Raw genomic sequence first — 25,976 nt, 5'->3', positions numbered from 1 at the left:
TTTAGAACCCAGAATCTTTAGAATCTTTGTGAACCCAGAACTTTAGAACTTTAGAACCTTAAACTAGAATCCCAGAACTTTAAATTTTAGAATCTTTAGAATCCTAGAATCTTAGAATCCTTAGAACTTTAGAATCCTTAGAACCTTAGAACCTTAGAATCTTTAAATCTTAGAATCTAGAATCCTTAGAACCTTAGAATCTTTGAATTTTAGAACCTTAGAACTTTAGAACCTAGAATCTTAGAATCTTGAACTCCTAGAACCTTAGAACCTTGAACTCCAGAACTTAGAATTTTAGAACCTTAGAATCTTAGAACCTTAGAACCTTAGAATCTTAGAACTTTAGAACCTTGAACTCTTTAGAACCTTAGAACTTAGAACCTTGTGAACCCAGAACCTTAGAACCTTTAACCCAGAACTTTTAGAACTTAGAACTTTAACCTAGAACTTTAACTTTAGAACCTTAGAACCCAGAACCTTTTGAACCTTAGAACTTTTAGAACTTAGAATCTTTGAACTTTAGAATTTTAGAACTCTTAGAACCTTAGAATCCTAGAATTTTAGAATCTAGAATTTTAGAATCTTTGAACTTAGAACTTTAGAACTTTAGAATTTTAGAACTTAAATTTAGAACCTTAACCAGAACTTAGAATTTTAGAATCCTAGAACTCCAGAACTCCAGAACCTTTAACCTAGAACCTTAGAACTTTAGAACCTTTAGAACCTTAGAACCTTAGAACTTAGAATCTTAGAATTTTGAACCTTAGAACTTAGAATTTTAGAATCTTTAGAACCTTAGAACCTTAGAACTTTAGAACCTAGAATTTTAGAACCTTAGAATCTTTAGAATCCTAGAATCCTAGAACCTTAATCCTTCTAGAACCTTTGTAACCTTAGAACTTTAGAACCTTAGAATCCAGAATCCTTAGAATCTTTAGAATTCCTTAGAACTTTAGAACCTTAGAATCTTAGAATTTTAGAATTTTAAACCTTTAGAATTTTAGAACCTTAGAATTTTAGAATCTTTAGAATTTAGAACCTTAGAACTTTAGAACCTAGAACCTTAGAACCTAGAACTTAAACTCCTAGAACCTTAACCTTTAACCCAGAACCTTTGTAACTTTAGAACTCCTGAACCTTAGAACTTGAACCTTAGAACTTGAACCTAGAATCCTTTAGAATCTAGAACCTTGAACCTTGAACCTTTGAATCCTAGAACTTTAGAACCTTAGAACCTTAGAACTCCAGAACTTAGAACTCCTAGAATCTAGAATCTTTAGAACTTAGAACTTTAGAACCTTGTGAACTTTAGAACCTTTAGAACCTTGTGAACCTTAGAACTTAGAACTTTAGAATCTTAGAACCTTAACCTTAGAACTCCAGAACTTTAGAACCTTAGAACCTTGAACTTTAGAACTTTAGAACTTAGAACCTTAGAACCCAGAATCTTTAGAACCTTAGAACTCCTAGAATCTTGAACTTTTAGAACCTTAGAACCTTAACTCCAGAACCTTAGAACTCCTAGAACCTTGAACTTAGAACTTTAGAACCTTGAACCCAGAACTTTAGAATCTTAGAACCTTGAACCTTGAGAACCTTTGAATCTTTAGAACCTTGAACTTTAACCTTAGAACCTTTAGAATCCTTGAACTCCTAGAACCTTAGAACCTTTTAGAATTAGAATCTTTAGAATTTTAGAATTTTAGAATCTTTAGAACTTAGAACCTTTAGAACTTAGAACCTTAACCCAGAACCTTGAACCTTTGAACCCAGAACCCTAGAACTTTAGAACTTTAGAATCCTAGAACCTTAGAACCTTGAATCTTTAGAACCCAGAATCTTTAGAACCTTGAACCTTTAGAACCTTGAACCCAGAACTTTAGAACTCCAGAACTTTAAACCTTAGAACTTAGAACCTTGAACTTAACCTTGAACTTTAGAACTTTAGAACCTTAACTTAGAACTTAACTTGAACCTTAAACTTTAGAATTTAGAATCTTTAACTTAGAACTTAGAATTTAGAACCTTTAGAACCTTGAAATTTCAGAATCTTTGAATTTTAGAATTTTAGAATCTTTTAACCTTAGAATTTAGAATTAGAATTTTAGAACTTAGAATTTAGAATTTTGAATCCTTAACTTTAGAACCTTGAACTCAGAATCCAGAACCTTTGAACTTTTAGAACTTTAGAACCTAGAACCTTTTGAACCTTTTAACCTTGAACTTAGAACTTTTAGAATCTTAGAATCTTAGAACCTTGAATCTTAGAATTTTGAACCTAGAACTTTTGAACCTTAGAACCTTTTGAACCTTAACCTTAGAATTTTAGAATCCAGAACTTAGAACCTTTTAGAATCTTAGAACCTTTAGAATTTTGAATTTTAGAACTTAGAACCTTAGAACTTAGAACTTTTAGAATTTAGAATCTTAGAACCTTAGAACTTAGAACCTTAGAACTTTAGAACCTTTTTAAACTTTGAACCTTTTGAACTTTAGAATCTTAGAACTTTAGAACTTTAGAACCTAGAATCTTAGAACCTTAGAATCTTAGAACTTTAGAATCTTAAACTTTTAGAATTTTAGAATTTTAGAATTTTAGAATTTTAGAATTTTAGAATTTTAGAATTTAGAATTTTAGAACCAGAATTGAATTTTAGAATTTTAGAATTTTAGAATTTTAGAATTTTAGAATTTAGAATTTTAGAATTTTAGAATTTTAGAATTTTAGAATTTTAGAATTTTAGAATTTTAGAATTTTAGAATTTTAGAATTTTAGAATTTTAGAATTTTAGAATTTTAGAATTTTAGAATTTTAGAATTTGAGATTTTTTTAGCATTCTTAAATCAGGTACAATTTTCAAATAATAATATTCTCGGATTTCAAAACTAATTGCAATAATTTTAAATTTAAATCTATCATCTATCTAGGCATCTATTATTTATAATTCTTTTTTAAATGTTTAAATTTTGAAAGTTCATAAATTTAGTTTTTCTTTCATAGTTTAAAAACATATTTGAAATTTTATTGAATTGAAATTTTATAATTATTATTATTATTGAAATCTGAATTTAATTTATAAATTCTTGCCAATTGTTGATTGATGATATATTTTTTTCAGGCAACAAACATTTTCCAATCTGATTCTGCCGGAAACCGGAATGCGTTCCCGTGTGGTCACTCGTGGCTTCCGTAGAATCCACGGAAGCAGCCCCGTTTTTTTCGTACTCGTACTCCACAAAACCCACGTTTCCTCGTACTCCGGTAAACATCAATCCGTCGGAGATCCAAGATCGTCGCCAAGGCGTCGCATCCGGGTTTTGATCAGCTCGTCGAGGAACAAAAGTCCAACACGACCATGATGCTGCCACGGCCGCCTCAGAAGAACACCAACACCCAAGCCGGAAGCTGCGGTCAAGGCAAATCCAGAAGGAAGCCAAGTTGGGGAAGAATCGGCGATACGCAAGTGAAATTAAGTGTACAATAAATATTTTTGTGAAATTTTGACAGCTGGAATAAAAAAAAATCAATAAAAACAAAACAACAGTTTTTTCAACTGCAACATAACCCAAAAATCCGAAATGACAGCACACGACAATAGCACGACATTCTAAATAACAAAACCGTGCGACGTCGGTCGAATGTCGTACGACAATGTCGTACAATTTCGATCATCGATCGCACGACAAATACGACATTTTGGTGCAAAAACGTATGACATTCGTGCGAAAGTCGCACGACATTGTCGAGCGACGTCGTACGATTGCACGGACGACAAACGACGGACGTCCGACGGACTTTTCAGTCAGGGGTTCTGCATCACCGTGAAAAATCGAAAATAAATGACAACACTAAATAAACACAGCCTGCTGTAATCTGTCAAAATAGTTAAAACCGTTAAAACCTCTCGGGTCCGTGCGAACGGTCTGGATATAACTAGGTTTTAACTTATAACCTTTTCGTTAAAACCGGCTATAACTCGCCCGTGCGAACGGGCTATTATTTTTGGGTAGAATATACCCTTTTCTGAGAGTTTTTGATTTTTGGTGTTTCTAGTTGGATTAGTCGCAATGCGAAATATTTGTGTTGATTTCTTTTAGGCTGTCAAAAATACTTCTATTTGTGAGGAAACAAAGTTTGCGAGATAAGCAAAATAATAATTATTAATTTTTAAATACAAGTGACAGGTAAGCAGATAGAAGTTACCATTAAAAATGATTTGAGATTAGCCCATAGACATGTAAGAAACATAGATAGTTTACATGGAAGTGCAACAATCATGCCAACACTATCGTGGCGTTTTTTTTATTCAGTGATCTCACGATAAACTTGTCTTTCAAAAGAGTTGCTACTCTTTCGTCAGCGTTTTGTTTAGTGAGTGCCGCACACTCACACAGCTCACGAAAAAGTCTTGATAAAAAATGCTTCTATAGTAATAGTAATTTTATTTGGCAGCGATATCCTGTTAGTTAGACTTTTTATCAGGGCATGTGTGCAACATGGAGTTAAACTTTCTGTGCAGTTGCTGTGAAGGTTCCCAAGGCACTTCGATAAGTGCCGATAGGGTGGTCCAAATCTGGGCTTTTTTGGGGCTACCCCCTGATATCAAAGATTGATCACTATAGAGAGCCTGGAGCTTATTAGAGAACGGACATCTCAAACCAAAAGTACCACGACAACTGTCAAACGGAGGTACCAATCGAGCATAAGACAAAGGATTTTGCTCGATTTTTGACAGTTCTCTTGCTTCGATTGGTACTTTTGGTTTGAGATGTCCGTTCTCTAATAAGCTCCAGGCTCTCTAATCACTAGGTTAAATTCCAAATTTGAGCTCATTCTGACCACGGGAACCCTTCCCTCCAATCGCTTAAAGTTTGTATGGGAAAAATCGTTAAAATGTATGGAAAAAAGCAACTGTTTTACTTTTTTACCTGTGGAGGGCGCCATAGATATCCGATTCTTACTATTTCTCAAATGTAGAACCTTCATTCAATTTAGAACAACTTTCCCGAAGACACCGTATTTTTAGGTTTTTTTTTTCCCGCGAAGTTATTAGCGCTCAAAACTGACCCTTTTTGCGCGGCCAGCTGTAAGGGGCTACCTAACAACGATGTTTATTTTCTATTCGTACACGCACGTGCTCTCTCTCAGGTTCAAACTCTCTCACGAGCTTGCTCGGTTGTCTGCCTGCCTGTTTACTTACAAGCGGGCGCTGTTTCGTTTTTTTTCTGTTTGAGTATTAAGACACGGAATCCTGATTACAAGGACTATTGTATCGTGTTACCCATTTTTACTGTTATTAAGCATTTCCAGATCTATAACACAGTCCCTATTGAGAGGGAAAGTGCTGTTCCATCCAGATGCTGTAAACTCCATTCCTTGTGCCTTGTGCGCTATGTATCGCTAGAACCGCGGTGACAATTTTTCGTGTCATTTTTCAAGCTCTTCCCAGCAGCTATTATTTGCCGCGCGGGGTCTTGTAAAGACAATTGTCTTTTGCGGTGCTACTTTTGCGGTGTTCCCTTTGCTCTGATCTGGACAAAGCGACTGGACTGCAGTGCAATACCGATCGGCTGGGCATTATTTACATGCGAAGACACGAGGAAAGTATTTTGGGAAGAGGCGCAAAGGAATGTCCCAAGATTGATCACATGCTAGAAGAGCACGTGAAGCAACCGTTTTATACTCATACGGTTGCTGCTACCTCTGAACTTAAACCTAAGGCTGCCACCCTGAGAAGAACCCATGACTTTCCGCTTATGAGGCGAAACCTGTAGGACCGCTGTTTCGTTTGCTATTTAAAATTATGTGAAAACTTCAAAACAACTTGCACTGAAATATAATTTATATAATTCGATGAAAAGACAGCTTAGTCTCTTTTAAAAGATTACAGCAATTTACAATTTCTTCTGCAAATTTTCTTTCTATATTTACTTTTGTGCTTTCTGAAAAAAGGAGGTAGCCCCAAAAAAGCCCAGATTTGGAATACCCTAGTGCACACCCTCTCACTTTTATTTTCTCGATAGTTTTTGATGATCAATTTTTATTATTATCAATACTTTTTGCCTTTCTTGCAGGCCTAGGGTGCATGATACTGATGATACTCGTCGGTTGACACACCTAGGCGAGGAACATCCCGGAAGGAGCCCAACTACATCCGTAGTGCTGTTTGGACAAAACAGCATGGCTCTGGTTCCTTGCAAGTGTCCTATTTTCTTACCTCCACGTTGGCTTGGTTTAGTCATCATGATGACAAGGTGTAACCTAGTTGGTGGCCTGTGGAAACGACTCGTAAACCTTTGACCAGCGAGGGTCAGAGTCGAGACGGCTAGAAGAAAGGGGCGCGTCAATGTGGGAAAGGGAAGTAATTTGTGATTGTAGACGGTATTGTTTTGATTCGCAGTATGTTGAGTCAACTGCTGTGGATGTACCTGAACGTCGCAGAACGGGGTTTCTCTCCTTTCCATTTCCAGCTACCATCTATCTTCTGCTTATTTTGTTTCACTGATTTTCTAAAACGTACTTCTGTTTACTATCCTTCATTTGATTTCGATTTTACTTATTTGATTCTCTTATTTCTCAACGCTTTTCCACTCTATTTTACCAACTGATGCTGCTGTAACAGACTGTCTGCTTTCCCTTAATTTGGCAGCGATGTTAATTTTGTTTATCATGTGCCTTTTCTTTATTTATCTATTTGAATAATTTCTCATCTTCCCTGTAAATTGCCCTCAATACAATCTAAGCTTGTTTGTTACCTCTATTTATTAACTATTGTTAATTTCTTTATCTACTTCATAAATTACTATCTTTCTTTTACTATTGATTCTTTACATAGTATATTTCCTTCACTGTCCATTGTTTTGAAACTTCACCTTTTTCTTAAACAAGTGAGGTTTGAGCCCTTACTCAATTTATGGAATGATTAGAGGATTAACACAAATATTACTATTGTACTATTGAAAACTTTTCTAAAATGCTTAGGACCAACATATTGAAACAGAACACCGCGACAAAAGAAATAGCAACAGATAAACACGACTCAACAACAGGGAATATTTCAGGAGAAAACAATACACAGTAAATAACAATTAGTTTTTGAATTCAAACTAAAAATATAACAGTTTTTGCTTTAATGAAAGTTGATAGGCACACTATAAATGATTAGGCGCTTATACTTACATCAAACCCTACGTAATGTACCACCCCCGGCCGAGTTAAAATGCGTAACCGGAAAAGAAGGTGTGATTGTGTCACGTTCCCCAGAAAACCATTCCCCCGAAAACCATTCCCCAGAAAACCGTTCCCCAGAAAACCATTTCCCAGAATGTACCATTTCCCAGAAAACAATTCCCCAGAATGTACCATTTCCCAGAAAACCATTCCCCAGAAAAGTTTTTTTCTCGAAAAATATTAGGAATTGAAGCAAAGTAATTTCAAGGATTGTGTCACGTTCCCCAGAAAACCATTCCCCCGAATACCATTCCCAGAAATCAATTCCCCAGAATGAACCGTTCCCAGAAAACCATTCCCCAGAATGTACTATTCCCCAGAAAACCATTCCCCAGAATGTACCGTTCCCCAGAAATCTTTATCGTGGTGATTATAAATATTTCAAAAATTTCAAAAAAAAATCCAAAATTTTCAAAATTTCTGAATGTTTTCAAAATTTTTAAAATTTTCCAAATTTTCCAAATTCCCAAAATTTCCAAAATTTCCAAAATTTCCAAAATTTCCTATAATTCCAAAATTTCAAAAATTTCAAAAATTTCCAAAATTTTCAAAATTCCGCCACGTTTACTTGTGTCAGCAGTTATTACAAGGCTAGAAAGTTTTCCTTCTTTAAAGAAAGGAAAACTTTACTGACTGATAAGTTGAATTTTACCTTTAAAAGGAGGAGGAGAGTTTTCCCTTCTTTAAGGAAGGGAAAAAATTATAGCCTTGTTATTAAAACTGCTGACACGGGTTTAATTTTCCATTCTTTAAGTAAGGGAAAAAATACTTGACCACTTACACAACTTTTTAAACTTGTTGTCACTAGTCAAGAGAGTTTTTCCTTATGGAAACAAGAAAGAATACAAGAAAAAAAACTTTAAAGCGAAAATTCAACTTCTGTTATCAGATATCACAAGTCAAGACAGTTTTCCCTTCTTTAAAGAAGGTGAAATTCAACTTGTGCCAGGAGACCTTAAAAGAAGGAAAATTTATCTTGTAAGTCAAGAGAGTTTTCTTCTTCCAAAATAATAAATTAAATTTTTGTCACCTTAAATCAAATTTAGAAAATTTAAATCATCATGCAAAATGAGCAATATGCCAAAGGTCCAATATGTCAAATGGAATTATACCAACGACACCCATAATCATATTTTAATTTATCAAACATTTTTCTTCTTTGCAAAACTAAAAATAGCATTCACGGAAACAAGAAATAAAAAGAAAAAGAAGGAAAATTTCTTAGAATAATAGAACGAGTCATAAGCCGAATTAACATTTTCTGTTATTTTCTCAAGAATTGTTGTCAAAAAAGGAAAATTTCTTGGCATGGATAAAATAAACTTGTCCAATTTTTATATTTTCTAAGAAATTTCAAACAAACTAAAATTTGAAACTACTTTGATTTTTCGAGAAAGAAACTTTTCTGGGGAATGGTTTTCTGGGAAATGGTACATTCTGGGAATAGTTTTTGGGAAATGGTACATTCTGGGGAATGGTTTTCTGGGGAACGGTTTTCTGGGGAATGGTTTTCGGGAATGGTTTTCTGGGGAACGTGACACAATCAATTTCAAGTATTAGATTTTTAGGAAATTCTTAGAAAATATAAAAATTGGACTTAATAATTTTATCCATGCCAAGAAATTTATTTTCTTTTTTGACAACAATTCTTGAGAAAATAACAAAAAATGTAAATTCGGCCTATGACTCGTTCTATTATTCTAAGAAATTTTCCCTTCTTTTTCAGTCATTATAACACATTTAGTTATAGAAATACCGAATAAATTGCAGTTTCTTATTTTTGTTTTTCCGGTAATGGTATTTTTATTTTGCAATGAAAACAAATGCTTTTAAAATTAAAATTAAAGAAGATTAAAGATTAAAGAAGAAATTTAAATCAAAGAAGGGGAAACTCTCCTCCTTTTAAAGGTAAAATTCAACTTATGTCAGTCAGTAGAGTTTTCCCTTCTTTAATGAAGGGAAAACTTTCTAGCCTTGTAATAACTGCTGACACAAGTTAACGTGGTGATTATTGCACCCGGGCGTAATATTTCAATCTTTATTTCTCGCATCACGATCGAGATTTCTCGATCTAAATATTACAATCGTAAATTGTCCCAAAAAATTTCAAAATTTGAAAAAAATCTAAAAATTTTAAATTTAAAAATCAAAATAAAAATGAAAAGAAATTATTAAAATTTTGAAATTTCAAAAAAAAAATCTAAAATTTTGGAAATTTTGAAATTTTGGTAATTTTGGAAATTTGGAAAATTTTGGAAATTTTGGAAATAATAATAACCGTGATAAATATTTCTGGGGAACGGTACATTCTGGGGATTAGTTTTCTGGGGAATAGTACATTCTGGGGAATGGTTTTCTAGGGAACGGTTCATTCTGGGAAATGGATTTCTGGGGAATGGTATTCGGGGGAATGGTTTTCTGGGGAACGTGACACAATCGAAGGTGTGCATGCCTGGCACGAACACTCAAAGCGTGTTCTAGCGTGTTGCTCGTACTGACTCAGAGCAAGGGTGAGATGTAGGTGTAAGGGCAGTGCGTGTTCGTCGGGAACCTAGTGCATAAGATCGGTCAAGGCCCGTTCTTACACTGAAAATTGCGAATTGCGAATCAATACTTTTGCCTTTCTTACAAAAGAAAGGTTTAAGGTTTGCTTTTGGAAAACGCTTTTTCAGAAATCTAAAAAAATCGTGCACGGCGAGGATTCATCCCAGGAAAAAATCCTATTACTAAATTGAAGGTTTAGATGCGCTCTTTCGATTGAATTTTGGCCCGAAACCCGGAACTCAAAGTCTGATTTTTGAGAGCTCTTTTTCTGAAATATATGGCCGATGTCTGTATCCGCTCTTAAAAATTTGTGTCTTCCATCACTGGAAAACCGCTCGTAAAACCCACAATTTTTAAAAGCCAGATCTGTAGCCGTGGGATCGGAGACGAACATTTTATTTTTCGATTCACAATTTTCGACCAGTAAATGTGGTCAATGCCATTTTAGAGGTATTTTTGGACTATTTTACAGATAACACTATCAAATTTAAAGAATTCAGTTTCAAACAAAAAGCCATTCGAAAACATGCGCCATAAACTGTTTGGGCCCAAAATTTGAAGCTTTTCCAAAATGTATTTCCAGAGATATAGCGGTTTTAGTGTTTTTCGTCTTATTTTTACCCTATTTTTTCCTATTAAATTCTTGGATTTATACAAAATCATATACTGAACATCAAATTCAAAGACCCAGCCCATTCTCGATCGAAAGCATTTGGTATGAATTGTATTCGAGTAAATTTTGGTATTGATCAGACGGTTGGTTCAAAAGTTATAGCTGTATGATTTTTCTTTATATACAGAGTAAATTCTCAAAAAGGTAAGGGGTCATTCAGAATAATTCTCCCCAAGGATTTATTTGTGATTTCACTTAAATTTATCTTTCTAACTGAGTGTTCACGACTCGATCAAACTTCTCAGCAAATTTTACATCGATTGGATTCCGCACTTTTATTTGAGAGCGTTTGACTTTTTGCCTTTCTTACAAAAGAAAGGTTTAAGGTTTGCTTTTGGAAAAACGCTTTTTTCAGAAATCTAAAAAAATTCGTGCACGGCGAGGATTCGTCCCAGGAAAAAATCCTATTACTAAAATTGAAGGTTTAGATGCGCTCTTTCGATTGAATTTTGGCCCGAAACCTGGAACTCAAAGTCTGATTTTTGAGAGCTCTTTTCTGAAATACATGGCCGATGTCTGTATCCGCTCTTAAAAATTTGTGTCTTCCATCACTGGAAAACCGCTCGTAAAACCCACAATTTTTAAAAGCCAGATCTGTAGCCGTGGGATCGGAGACGAACATTTTATTTTTCGATTCACAATTTTCGACCAGTAAATGTGGTCAATGCCATTTTAGAGGTATTTTTGGACTATTTTACAGATAACACTATCAAATTTAAAGAATTCAGTTTCAAACAAAAAGCCATTCGAAAACATGCGCCATAAATTGTTTGGGCCCAAAATTTGAAGCTTTTCCAAAATGTATTTCCAGAGATATAGCGATTTTAGTGTTTTTCGTCTTATTTTTACCCTATTTTTCCTATTAAATTTTTGGATTTATACAAAATCATATACTGAACATCAAATTCGAAGTCCCGGCTCGTTCTCGCTCGAAAGCTCGTCAAGTCGTCAAGTCGTCAAGTCGTCAAGTCGTCAAGTCGTCAAGTCGTCAAGTCGGCAAGTCGTCAAGTCGTCAAGTCGTCAAGTCGTCAAGTCGTCAAGTCGTCAAGTCGTCAAGTCGAAGCTTCAACGCCAGCGCTTTTACGCTTGCGCGTTTTACGCTGCGCGTGAAAGTGTTCTTTCTGGCTTCTCCTAATTGATCGACAAAGTGCAATAGCGATACATATTTTTTTTAAGTTAATCATAGACTAACATTATAGACTGAGTACCCTTTATTTTTTTTCTAATAATGTCAATCCAATATGTTTTTCTTATTTAAATTTAAATGTCTTGCGACAAATAATGTACTTCTGAAATTAAAAAAAAATGGCATTTGAGGTTCAGCCTTAAAAGATTCGAAGCTTTAGGTAAAATTCTCACTGGATGGTATCATTATGTTTTTGAAAAAATAATTGCACCAATATATTTCTCGGAGTTTCATCATTTAGTAAGAAAGGCTCTATTTCACCTCTGGTGATATTAAATCGGGTTTTTTACACGACATTCAGTTTATCGCCTACATCGGCAGGTTCTCAACCTTTTCTAGGCTAGGTTTTTCGTTTCGTTTTCGTTTTGCTTAAGCTTATAGGAGTTTCTGTTAAATTCCAAATATTGGATTTTTGTTTTTGTATAAGAAACTTTTAAAAATCTTGTTTTTTAAAGTGAAAAAATTGGGATTAAAATTTTTGATTTTCCATGCGTTCTACTCAACTAGTGGGGCAAGAGGAACAATGCATGAAACAACATGTTAATTTGCTAACAATTGAACTGCTATCTGTTGAGATGGCAACCACTGCCCCATTACCTTTGCGCGCTACTGAGCCAACAGAACTGTCAGCAGCTGTTCTCATTTACTTTATTTGCAATAAATCGTAGTCTTTAAACAACCGCTCTAAACGTAACACACGTGTTTCAATTATCCTCCTGTAAGCCATCCGAACCTCTTTTATTATCAAATAGAGACATGACCCAGACTTCGGTTGACGTCCCGGTAAGGAACATCCTGGAAGGAGCGCAACTAACTACATCCGTAGCTCTGTTAGATCATTCGAATTATCTTGATCAGAATAGTACAGCTCTGGTTCCTTGCAAGTGTTCTATTTTCTTAACTCCACGTTGGCTTGGTTTTCATGATGACCTAGCTGGTGGCCTGTGGAAACGGATCGTAAACCTTTGACCACCGCGGGTCAGAGTCGAGACGGCTGAAAGAAAGGGGCGCGACAATGTGGGAAACGGAAGTAATTTGTGATTGTAGACGGTATTGTTTTGATTCGCAGTATGTTGAGTCAACTGCTGTGGATGTACCTGAAACATCGCACAACGGGGTTTCTCTTCTCTTCATTCTCAGCTACCTCATATCTCCTATTTTTATTTTCTCTAGTGATTCTCACTTCTTCATTGATTCTTTTACTTAATATCCATCATCTGATTTTGATTTTAATAACTATTGATTCTCTTATCTCTCAAAGCTTTTCCACTCTTTTTACCAATTGATACGGTTTTAACAAATTTTTTTCCCTTAAAAATATAATTTTCCTTAATGTACTAATAATATCAAGTCTATTTATCATTTGCCTAATCTTTTTTTGATTTTATTGCGAATTTATTTCTTTGAATAATTCTTTATCTGTCATATAAATTATCATTACTATAATCTAAGCTTGTTTTTTTTATCTCTATTTATCAACTATTGTCTAATTTTACATCTAATACATCCAGCTTCTCATTTTTATTCTTTAAAATACGCTCATCATACTTCTACTATTAATTCTTGATTTATATAAAATGTATTCTCTTTTACTGTCTATTATTTTCAATCTTCACCCTTTTTTCAAACAAGTGAGGTTTGAGCCCTTACTCAATTTATGGTATGGTTAAAGGATTAACACAAATATTACTATTGTACTTTTGGTAAACTTTTAAAACATGCTTAGGACCAAAAATTATAACAAAACACCACGACACAAGAAATAGCAACATATCAACACGACTCAACACAAAGAAAGATTTCGGGAGAAAACAATACACAGTAAAACAACAATTAGTTTTTGAATTCAATCTAAAAATAAAACAGATTTTGCTTTAATGAAAGTGGATAGGCACACTATAAATGGTTAGGCGCTTATATTGCACACTTTGCACCAAATTCTCCACCCTTGCAAATAATATCTGCACACCAAATATTTGCACACTTGAAATCTACCCCTTCCCCCCTTCCCCTCTCGACTAGAGTGGTGCGTGTCTCGACTGAGCTTTGTTGCTTTCGACCACTTTAGAACCGTTTCAAACTAGGGTGTGTGTCTTGGATAGTTTTTTCTGCTGCAGTTTGAGGTGTGCACTTTGTTGGAGAGCTTTCCACAAATTACACGATTGTCTAAAAATCTCTGAAATCCGCAATACTTACATCAAAACCTACGCTATGTACCACCCCGGCCGAGTTAAAATGCGTAACCGGAAAAGAAGGTGTGCATGCCTGGCATGAACACTCAAAGCGTGTTCTAGCGTGTTGCTCGTACTGACTCAGAGCAAGGGTGAGATGTAGGTGTAAGGGCAGTGCGTGTTCGTCGGGAACCTAGTGCATAAGATCGGTCAAGGCCCGTTCTTACACTGAAAATTGCGAATTGCGAATATTTTATAAGAAATTTGATCGTAATTACTTAGATGATAAATAGTAAATTTTCATAATACCACTATATTTTGTATGGCCTTTTTGACAAAGAACTTTGTCCTAAGGGCTCTATTCTGGTGAGGTGTCAATCCAGAAAACGAAAAATGTCGCGCGTTACGAAAATGTTGCATGCTTGGTACTGCGGAAGGGGTCAGCAACGAATGAAGTGTGGCAACAATGGCGCAACATTCTCGCGTGACAGTTCCAAGAAAGCAGGAGACGAGGCAAAATTTGCACCATGTTGCCACATTTCATGCGGACTATATAAGCTAACAGATAGCCTCTGAACAATTTTAGTTTTAACCGAAAAGCCATCAGAGACGGATCGACGGTGGTAATTTTATTGCTCACACACACATGCACACATTGAAAGACACAGGTTGTGCACCAACTTGGGAGGAATTCTGTTCTAACGAATATTGTTAGAACGGACACTGAAAAAAGAATGATTTCAGGCAATGGGGTTTGGACCAAACTGGTAGGATATTGGCCACACCCGGAGTGGCCATGGCCCTGAGGGAAGGTTCTACCGGGGGACATTTATCGAACCATACGACTTGGGGCAATATGGGTATCAAAATTCATGGTTTTGATACTGGTGATAAAAATGGCCATTTTGACAGGATTGGCCACACCCGGAGTGGCCATGGCCCTGAGGGAAGGTTCTACTGGGGGTACATTTATCGAACCATACGACTTGGGGCAATATGGGTATCAAAATTCATGGTTTTTGATACTGGTGGTGAAAATGGCCATTTTGACAGGATTGGCCACACCCGTAGTGGCCATGGCCCTGAGGGAAGGTTCTACCGGGGGGACATTTATCGAACCATACGACTTGGGGCAATATGGGTATCAAAATTCATGGTTTTTGATACTGGTGATGAAAATGGCAATTTTGACAGGATTGGCCACACCCGGAGTGGCCATGGCCCTGAGGGAAGGTTCTACGGGGGACATTTATCGAACCATACGACTTGGGCAATATGGGTATCAAAATTCATGGTTTTTGATACTGGTGATGAAAATGGCCACTTTGACAGGATTGGCCACACCCGTAGTGGCCATGGCCCTGAGGGAAGGTTCTACTGGGGTACATTTATCGAACCATACGACTTGGGCAATATGGGTATCAAAATTCATGGTTTTTGATACTGGTGATGAAAATGGCCACTTTGACAGGATTGGCCACACCCGTAGTGGCCATGGCCCTGAGGGAAGGTTCTACCGGGGGGACATTTATCGAACCATACGACTTGGGGCAATATGGGTATCAAAATTCATGGTTTTTGATACTGGTGATGAAAATGGCCACTTTGACAGGATTGGCCACACCCGGAGTGGCCATGGCCCTGAGGGAAGGTTCTACCGGGGGGACATTTATCGAACCATACGACTTGGGGCAATATGGGTATCAAAATTCATGGTTTTTGATACTGGTGGTGAAACTGGCCACTTTGACAGGATTGGCCACACCCGTAGTGGTCATGGCCCTGAGGGAAGGTTCTACCGGGGGGACATTTATCGAACCATACGACTTGGGCAATATGGGTATCAAAATTCATGGTTTTTGATACTGGTGATGAAAATGGCCACTTTGACAGGATTGGCCACACCGGAGTGGCCATGGCCCTGAGGGAAGGTTCTACCGGGGGACATTTATCGAACCATACGACTTGGGCAATATGGGTATCAAAATTCATGGTTTTTGATACTGGTGATGAAAATGGCCACTTTGACAGGATTGGCCACACCCGTAGTGGCCATGGCCCTGAGGGAAGGTTCTACCGGGGACATTTATCGAACCATACGACTTGGGCAATATGGGTATCAAAATTCATGGTTTTTGATACTGGTGATGAAAATGGCCACTTTGACAGGATTGGCCACACCCGTAGTGGCCATGGCCCTGAGGGAAGGTTCTACCGGGGGGACATTTATCGAACCATACGACTTGGGGCAATATGGGTATCAAAATTCATGGTTTTTGATACTGGTGATGAAAATGGCCACTTTGACAGGATTGGCCACACCCGTAGTGGCCATGGCCCTGAGGGAAGGTTCTACCGGGGGACATTTATCGAACCATACGACTTGGGGCAATATGGGTATCAAAATTCATGGTTTTTGATACTGGTGATGAAAATGGCCACTTTGACAGGATTGGCCACACCCGTAGTGGCCATGGCCCTGAGGGAAGGTTCTACCGGGGGGACATTTATCGAACCATACGACTTGGGCAATATGCGTATCAAAATTCATGGTTTTTGATACTGGTGATGAAAATGGCCACTTTGACAGGATTGGCCACACCCGTAGTGGCCATGGCCCTGAGGGAAGGTTCTACTGGGGGTACATTTATCGAACCATACGACTTGGGGCAATATGGGTATCAAAATTCATGGTTTTTGATACTGGTGGTGAAAATGGCCATTTTGACAGGATTGGCCACACCCGTAGTGGCCATGGCCCTGAGGGAAGGTTCTACCGGGGGGACATTTATCGAACCATACGACTTGGGGCAATATGGGTATCAAAATTCATGGTTTTGATAGTGGTGGTGAAAATGGCAACTTTGACAGGATTGGCCACACCCGTAGTGGCCATGGCCCTGAGGGAAGGTTCTACCGGGGACATTCATCGAACCATACGACTTGGGCAATATGGGTATCAAAATTCATGGTTTTTGATACTGGTGATGAAAATGGCCACTTTGACAGGATTGGCCACACCCGTAGTGGCCATGGCCCTGAGGGAAGGTTCTACTGGGGGTACATTTATCGAACCATACGACTTGGGGCAATATGGGTATCAAAATTCATGGTTTTTGATACTGGTGGTGAAAATGGCCATTTTGACAGGATTGGCCACACCCGTAGTGGCCATGGCCCTGAGGGAAGGTTCTACCGGGGGGACATTTATCGAACCATACGACTTGGGGCAATATGGGTATCAAAATTCATGGTTTTTGATACTGGTGGTGAAAATGGCCACTTTGACAGGATTGGCCACACCCGTAGTGGCCATGGCCCTGAGGGAAGGTTCTACCGGGGGGACATTTATCGAACCATACGACTTGGGGCAATATGGGTATCAAAATTCATGGTTTTTGATACTGGTGATGAAAATGGCCATTTTGACAGGATTGGCCACACCCGGAGTGGCCATTGCACAGTGTTCGGAATGGCAAAATTAAGTGGAATAAATTGATAACTCTTTATTTGACGTCCTAGCCACATGGTGTCTTCGGAAGAGTTGTTGTACTTGATAAGGGCTATCTTTTGAAGTTATTGACATACACGGTTATGACCTTCCAGGGTGTCAACCATAATTAACTTTGTTGGATGACGTTGTAGGGCTTTGGTGTCTTGGGCAAAGTTGCAGAGGAGAAAATTCATGAAGGTTGGTCGAAGGCGCCAAATTTGTAGCTCTTAATCTACTCGAGATATACGCCAGTTTTGCAAAAATGGTCCAAAAAGCACTTTTCTGAGATAACTTGAAATTTTAGCGTTTTAGCGGCCTACTAGGTTCTGAAGAGTTGTTTATGACATAAAATTATATATCTTTGCCGAGGACAGCAAAATGTTGTGTGCCTTTGTTGAGGAGTTATAACCATTTTTAAGTGATTTTGAGCCTAATTTCAAGTTGCAATGTTTTCAAAATGGCGCATTTTGGCGCAAAACCGAATAATGCACCTGGAAGTGTACTTTCAAATACATTTCCTGAAAATATCTCCGTGTCTATCGGTGTCGATTTAGAGATACAGTGGACTCTCTCGTTGTCGATCTTCTCGATATCAATATTACTCCAGCTGTCAATAAATTTTTCAGTCCCTTCAAATAGATTGCTTTGATTTTTGTTCTATAATTTCATAACTCCTGCTCTCGATGGTCCCTTCAATATCGACAACGAGAGAGTTCACTGTATCTCGATTTGAATTTGACGGTTTTTAATCAATTTATTTATAATTTTTAAGCGGAATCTGATTGAAACGTGGTAATAATCGGTAAATTGAAAGGGTAAATTGATCGATTTTAATATTGCTTATTGCGAGATAAAATCACGTTTCTCCTTCGCTGTGAGTGACAGGAGATTATTGCCGCCTTATTACCACAGTGTAAAAATCAGCAAGTTGAACTGAAATTCTGATTGACTGTCAACTGGGTGTAGCGACCCTCAGTTAATCAGAATATAAATTTAGATTTTTAGTTCGACCAACAGGGAAGAATTTGTCAGAAGTACATTGGTCTTTACAATCAGACGAAGTGCAACATCTTCAGATGCACTCATTAACACATGTTGACACGAGTCAAGTGTCATATTTCTAGGAGCACGTAGGTTAAGATATAAATAAACACAGTAGGAGGATGGAAGGAAAAGCACAAAGCGAAAACAGAAGTGTCATGAACTCTGCCAGAATCCCTGCTGAGAATTTTCGAGCAGAAAGATTTCAAGATCAACGCGGTGTAGTCAAAACGCACGTGGCTGAGCTACTCCCGTAGAGATGAATATTGCGCATGCGTCTTGACTAAAAACGCTTCGGAGTATAAAAGCCTAAGTTAGATTTAGAATCAGGGTAGTTGAAATTAGGAGAGAGTTGAAATTGGTAGTTGGAATTAGGAGGTAGTTGAAATTAGGAGGGAGTTGAAATTAGGAGAGAGTTGCAGTTGGGAGTTGGAGTTGATTATTTCGGTGTAAGTGCTACGATGCACAGATTCAACCAAAATGCCACGGGGCATATCTTAGAAGCATAGTGAAAACGTTAAAATAAGATTAAGAAAAATCTTAGAATATATATTTTAGAGTGAAAATTGTGTCGTTCTGTGCTAAAGGAATAAAATGAAAGAAATCCCACTGATATTAGAGACTAAGCTTACACATGGGTTTGTTTTGAATATTTTCCAAAAGTCAGCTCAAAACTCAAGGCAACCTTTGACAACAGCCAAAAATTTGTGCTGCGGTTGTCTTGCGGCTGTCATGCGACCATTATCTTACGGTCGTATCATCGCGCGTGAACTCTAATTATTGACGCCCGCAGTAAAACATTGTTCATGCTTAAAATTATGATACACATTTTAAAATTATGAATAAATACATGTTTTTCCCAAAATTAATGTAAGTGAAAATTTTAAATAATTGTTCGTATTCAAAATTAAGTATTTTTTTATATTTGGTCACTCTGGAAAGGTTGTCGTATTTTTCATAGACAATGTAATTTCCATAAAATCGATCAATTTACCCTTCAATTTACCGATTTTCACTTTGTATTCATTATGTGTGTGTGTGTGTGTGTGTGTGTGTGTGTGTGTGTGTGTGTGTGTGTTTGTGTGCAACCAACCAAACGGGACCACGCGGTCGCTTCTTACAAATTGAGTTGTTTCCATGAATTTAGATTTTAAATCCTATACATGCAAATAACTCGCATAGCATTTGGCAGGTGTTAGCTCTGCCGAGTTTCGGTGACCCATTTCTACGCAGGCTAGCCGTGCGCGAGGTACTTCAGCTTGAATCGACAAGCCCCGCCTAAAGAACGTTTGCATCAATCGGATTCAAACGTTATTTAGCACTTCCGAGTCCTTGTCAAATGGACAAAGACCCAGCTCGTATATAGTTTGTAGTAGTAGTATTCCTAATTCTACCAATCCAAAGGACGGGGGATCGAACCCCGGTTCGAGCGACTTTGATGTTTCGTTCATGTTTAGAGTTTCAAAATTCATATTTCCTGATCTTTCTCGTTTGGAGCAGATGGGAATCGAACCCAGGATCATTCGCTTACAAAGCGAACACCGTAACCAGTCAGTCACAGCCAGGGTAGGTAAACCATCACCATCGCACTATCATTGATGCATATTTCGGTGCGTTCGTCTCTTAAAACTTCTCTTCTTTCGCAGCCGAGTGATGGTCGGCTTGCTGTCGCGAATATCGAAAGCCCATCACATCGACGAGAAATACTCTTCGCTGGCTCCGATGGAACTATCGTTCCAACCGGAGAGACACGCACACGAAATTGCTGTATACATACACTGGAGCTCACGCACAAATGAACTCATTTCTACAGGGCTTACGGGCGAGAATTTCACGATTGCTCTTTCTCTTGCTTTTTGAGCGAGGACTGGCTGTGTGAGAGATTTTTTCCGTCTTACGCATCGGTATGTTCGTTGCTCGCTATTTCATCGGCGTCGTTTTCGCTTCGCTCTCTTGATGCAGTTTTGGGAGAACGCCGAAAATTTGATGATTTGAGCGAGGGACGATATCTAAAAGCCTCGGCCATCGGCGAGGAAATGAGAAAATACCATCCCTGGTCACAGCTGCTCCATATTTCCAATTGGAAGTTTCTCACCCGAAAAGCAGCATCATCCGTCAAACGCTATTTCGTCACGAATCCGGCAACTTCTCGAGCCGCCTGCATTTTTAGCCGCTCAGAAATCGAGCCGCCAATCTCAGCAAACGTTGCCTACTCCCGCCCCTTCACTCACTTCTCAACTCCTTCAACATTTTCCTCAGCAATTTTCACAACTTTACAACAATAAAAACTTGGAAAATCCACCCAGTACACTACACTACCGAAAGAACTTCGCACGGAACTGTTCCGCCGGAAAGTTTAAAAATCGCGAACCGTAAAACGTCACGATAAAAATTCGAAACGAGGAGAAACAAAAAAACGCGGAGCGCAAATTCTTGTCAGACCCCCCCGCGACCAAGGATTGCTGCGATCCCACTTTCATTTTCACTTTGTATTCATTATGATTTCGAAAAACATTTATAAATAAATTGATTAAAAATCGGAAAATTCAAATTGAGATATCTGAAAATATACACCAATAAATACGGAGATATTTTCAGGAAATGTAGTGGAAAGTGTGTACTTTCAGGTGCATTATTCGGTTTTGCGCCAAAATGCGCCATTTTGAAAACATTGCAACTTGAAAATAGGCTCAAAATCACTTAAAAATGGTTATAACTCGCTTCGCTTCGCTTCGCTTCGCTTCGCTAGGAGACGGTGATTTTAGCGGATTGCAGACTGGATTTTCGCCATGTGATGTGATGATTGTCTAAGCCCAAGTTGCCTAGGAATCGATAATTGGGAATAGAACCAATTCCACCTGAACCAGATTCTCACCACCATGGCAGCCGTCCATTGCCGGCCGCTCCCATCTCCACCGCGCACCAGGGACAAGGATAGGGATTTGGAAGACGGGACGTGTTGATGCTCCACTTTTTCAGAGTATTAAGGGAAAATCTCCACGGTATCCTCAAGTAAGTTTCGCTTGGAGTTGGACGGTTTTTGGAAGGTGAATGGTCTGAGGAGCCACCTAGGCGAGTGGTAACGACCGTTGGCATTGTTGTTCGAATTCTTCGTGTGTTCTCATTTCTAATGGGAATGCTTTCAATTCTTCTCATCTCTTATTGGATGAATTCTAGCAGTCGCCCAGGCTATTTATAACGAGGTAATGTAGGTTCATTTCAAATGCGCCTGCATGCATGCAATGCAATGCATTCTTGTATGTTCTGATATTCAACTTGCATTCAACTTTATTCTCGTCCGTTTCTTGGATTCAACTATATCAGTCTAAGTCCTACTAAAGCTACTAATGCTCCACGGTAAAGTGGAAAGCATTTTGCTTGCCAATCCTAAGGACAGGGGATCGAACCCCGCCGTGAGCTGAAGTTTTTTCATTAATTCCAAATTCAATGAGTCCAGAACTTTCTCGTTGGGAGCAGATGGGTATCGAACCCAGAACCATTCGCTTATAAAGCGAACATCGTAACCATTCAGCCACGACCGCACTATGGGCCATCTCCATACAAACAGGCGGCCAAATTATTTTTTTGCTTTTTAAATGTTTTTTTGATACAAATTTAGGTAATTGTATGGTATTGAAATGATATACGTCGATTTTTATGACTTTTCATGTTTTTCAATAGTTGATTGTTTATAATAAATAGTCTTTTCATACATTTGCAAGTGAAACAGAATTGCATATATATTATATTGCAAGTTTATATTATTAAATTATGGATAAGCTCCCACCCCACTTTGAGGACACAACCCTCCCTCCTCTTTCTTTCACCCTCTCCTCCTCCCCACCAACAAATTTTTGTTAAGCGTAATAAATTCATTTTAAGTCAAATATTTATTATTTCCTGCTGTGTGTTTCTTTTGTGAGTCCCTGCCGTATAACTTGAGACCACCCCCATCCCCTCCCACCCTTATGGGCATAAATTGCGAATATTTTAATTGTTAAATCAAATAACAGAAAAATTAATTTTATCCACAATATTAATTATGAAGTAAAACGATAAAATACAAACCATATTCTTAAAATTCATTTGATTATAGAGTTTGTGACAGCTACAGGATATGTTAAAGGTACTTTTTATGATGTTTTGTACTAACCAACATAGAACTTAAATGTGGATCAGTTTCATGGATTGATCGCAGAAATTCATCATGCTAAGTCAACATTTTGCTGAATACTTTTTCGGTATCAAACTGAGATTCTCCAGTTTCGCTTGAGAAACTTCGGTACGAATACCTTATTTTGACTAAGGTACTCAATTTTAAATGTAGGCAACAGAAAATTCCAATAAAGTCATTTCGAACTTCTTGAAACCAGGTATTGATTTTGAAGCGACGATGCCCACGAAGTAGGTAGCAAAGCAAGTGAAATAAACGGGCGCATATGTAGATTGCAGCAAATTTTGATAAAACGTAAATGTTCAAAATGGCATATCTCCGAAAACGCAAAAAATCGCAGGCTGGAAATTTCAGCAATGTTAGATTATAATCCAATCTTTCAAGTGATCTTAGTTTCATGTTTAGCATCGGTTAGCAAAAAGTACTCGATTAACAAACACAAAAAATATGATTTGTCAAAAAATGCTCCAATTATTCGATGAAAACTTCAGTTTTTGGTTTGGAAACAACATTTTATCTATTAATAGTTTCAAAGCTTATCTCATTACCTTTCCAACGATGTATATTTGTCCTAATAAAACATTTAAAATGGCTGAGCTATGTTAAAATTAAACAATCAGCCTTTTTTACGAAAAACGCTTGTTTTTTACTCCATTTTTTGAATTTCAGCTTGCGTATCTCCGTAATGAACAAACTTAGAGCTTTGAAAATTTGGATTTTTCTTAGTTAGAATGTTTACTTTCGAGAAAAAATACCAAAAAATATTTGGAGAAGGTCACTTTTTTGAAACTTGGCCACCCAATGTACCATAGTGGACCGCTCCCTCCACTTAAAAATGGTTATAACTCCTCAATAAAGGCTCACAACATTTTGCTGTCCTCGGCAAAGATATATAAATAATTTTATGTCATAAACAACTCTTCAGAACCTAGTAGGCCGCTAAAACGCTAAAATTTCAAGTTGTCTCAGAAAAGTGCTTTTTGGACCATTTTTGCAAAACTGGCGTATATCTCGAGTAGATTAAGAGCTACAAATTTGGCGCCTTCGACCAACCTTCATGAATTTTTCTCCTCTGCAACTTTGCCCAAGACACCAAAGCCCTACAACGTCATCCAACAAAGTTAATTATGGTTGACACCCTGGAAGGTCATAACCGTGTATACTTTCCGCCGGACCATGCCAATAAACAGTCGTATGAACTATTCTTTAAAACAGTAGAAATCATAACATCAAAAATGGAACCGGAAGTAAAACTTCACATTTATGGCGACTTTAATCAAAGCAAAGTCGAATTTATATCTGACCAAGAAAATGAAGCAATTCTCCCAGTCATTGGGGAAAATGAAACTTTGCATTTTCTCTTTGACAATATTGCAAATTATGGACTTTTCCAAATCAATCATGTAAAAACCAAAGAAATTCATTTTTAGACCTTTTATTCACTAACTGTATTGAAGACTTTCATGTACAAGAATCTGTAACCCCTTTGGAAGAATGAAGTCTTCCATACAGCAATTGAATATTCTATTTATGTCCATAAAAACACTTTGCCCATTGACTGGGAATATGAAGAAGTCCTGGAATACAATAAAACAAACTTTGTAGAAGCCAAACGTAAACTACTTGCAATTGACTGGCAAAATTTATTTAATAATGAAGGAAATGTCGACGAATTAGTAGGAAAATTCTATACGGAAATGAACACTATAACATCTGAAACCGTACCTACTAAAAGAAGACGACGTAATAACACAGGCAATAAATACCCAGTGTGGTTCACTCCACAACTAAGAAATTTAAAAACAGAAAACAAAAGCCTACAAACTATACAGAAACAATACAAATGACACAAATCTTCTGAATTATCTAAATATTTCCGACCATTTTTTTTCGGCACTCAATTCTGCCAACGAAGAATATAATAGTAAAGTCGAATCTGAAGTCAAATCATGCCCGAAAAATTTCTTTAATTACGTAAAATCCAAATCCAAAAGTAGTAACTTCCCATCGCAAATGCAACTGGACGAAAATGTAGGCAGTAACTCAAAAGAAATTTGCAATCTTTTTTCAAAATTTTTCAAAGAAGTATACACCTCATTTTCCGAAGAAGACCGCGACCGCGACTACTTTTCATATATACCGGAATTTGCAAATGACGTCTCAGTCAATTCTTTGTCAGAAACGGAAGTACGCCAGGCATTGAAGGACTTAGACTCATCAAAAGGACCAGGACCCGACGGAATAGCACCTGCATTCCTAAAGAACCTTGCAGAAGAATTGACATATCCACTGCATCATCTTTTCAACATGTCAATAAATACTGGAAAATTCCCACAAACATGGAAAAGTCTTTTTGGTGCCTATTTTCAAGTCAGGCCCAAAATCAGACATACGTAATTATCGCGGAATTGCCCTTTGTCTTGCATTCCAAAACTTTTCGAATCTATTATAAATGAAAAAATCTTTCAGCAAGTAAAAACCGCATCACATGTAAACAGAACGGCTTTTTTAAAGGCCGCTCTACTAGCACCAACCTTTTAGAATTTGTAAATTTTACACTGAATGCAATGCATAATCGCAATTTCGTAGAAGCAATTTACACAGACTTTAGTAAGGCATTTGACAGAATCGACATACCATTATTAATCTTCAAACTGCAGAAAATTGGAATTCAACCGAATCTTTTGGAATGGCTTAAGTCATATTTGACTAAGCGCGAACAAATTGTTCGCTTCCAAAATGTACTATCGGAATCAATTCACGTCACCTCTGGGGTTCCGCAAGGATCCCATCTAGGACCTCTTCTTTTCATCTTGTATGTAAACGACATTTCCTTCATTCTTAAAAAATTAACGTACTTGTATATGCAGACGACATGAAATTGTATATGGAAATAGGAAATGCCAATGACAGTCATGTATTCCAAAACGAAATTAATCTTTTCTACACATGGTGTAGTAAAAGCCTACTCCAATTGAATGTAAAGAAATGTAATTCCATTGCCTTCAGCAGAAAACATGAAACACCAAACATAACAGTATTATTAGGAAACCAACCAGTAGAAAATGCAAAGTAGTACGTGATCTGGGTGTCATCCTAGACTCACAACTAACTTTTGTAGAACACTATAACACAATAATAAACAAGGCAAAAAGTACATTAGGCTTTATAAAGCGCTTTGCATTCAACTTCCAGGACCCGTATACTATTAAATTACTCTATATAACGTATGTCAGGCCACTCTTGGAATACTGTAGTATCGTCTGGAATCCATACTATGCCGTACACCAAGCACGTATTGAATCTGTCCAAAAACAATTTTACTGTACGCACTACGTAAACTTAACTGGACTGCATTTCCTCTCCCATCGTATGAAGCACGCTGCATGCTCATAAACATACAATCATTACAAGAACGTCGTAAATTTGCCATGCTCTTTCATCAACGACATTATTTCTCAAC

This window comes from Culex quinquefasciatus, chromosome 3 (genome assembly GCF_015732765.1).
Source record: "Culex quinquefasciatus strain JHB chromosome 3, VPISU_Cqui_1.0_pri_paternal, whole genome shotgun sequence".
Taxonomy (NCBI): Eukaryota; Metazoa; Arthropoda; class Insecta; order Diptera; family Culicidae; genus Culex; species Culex quinquefasciatus.
This window is presented reverse-complemented; position numbering follows the sequence as displayed.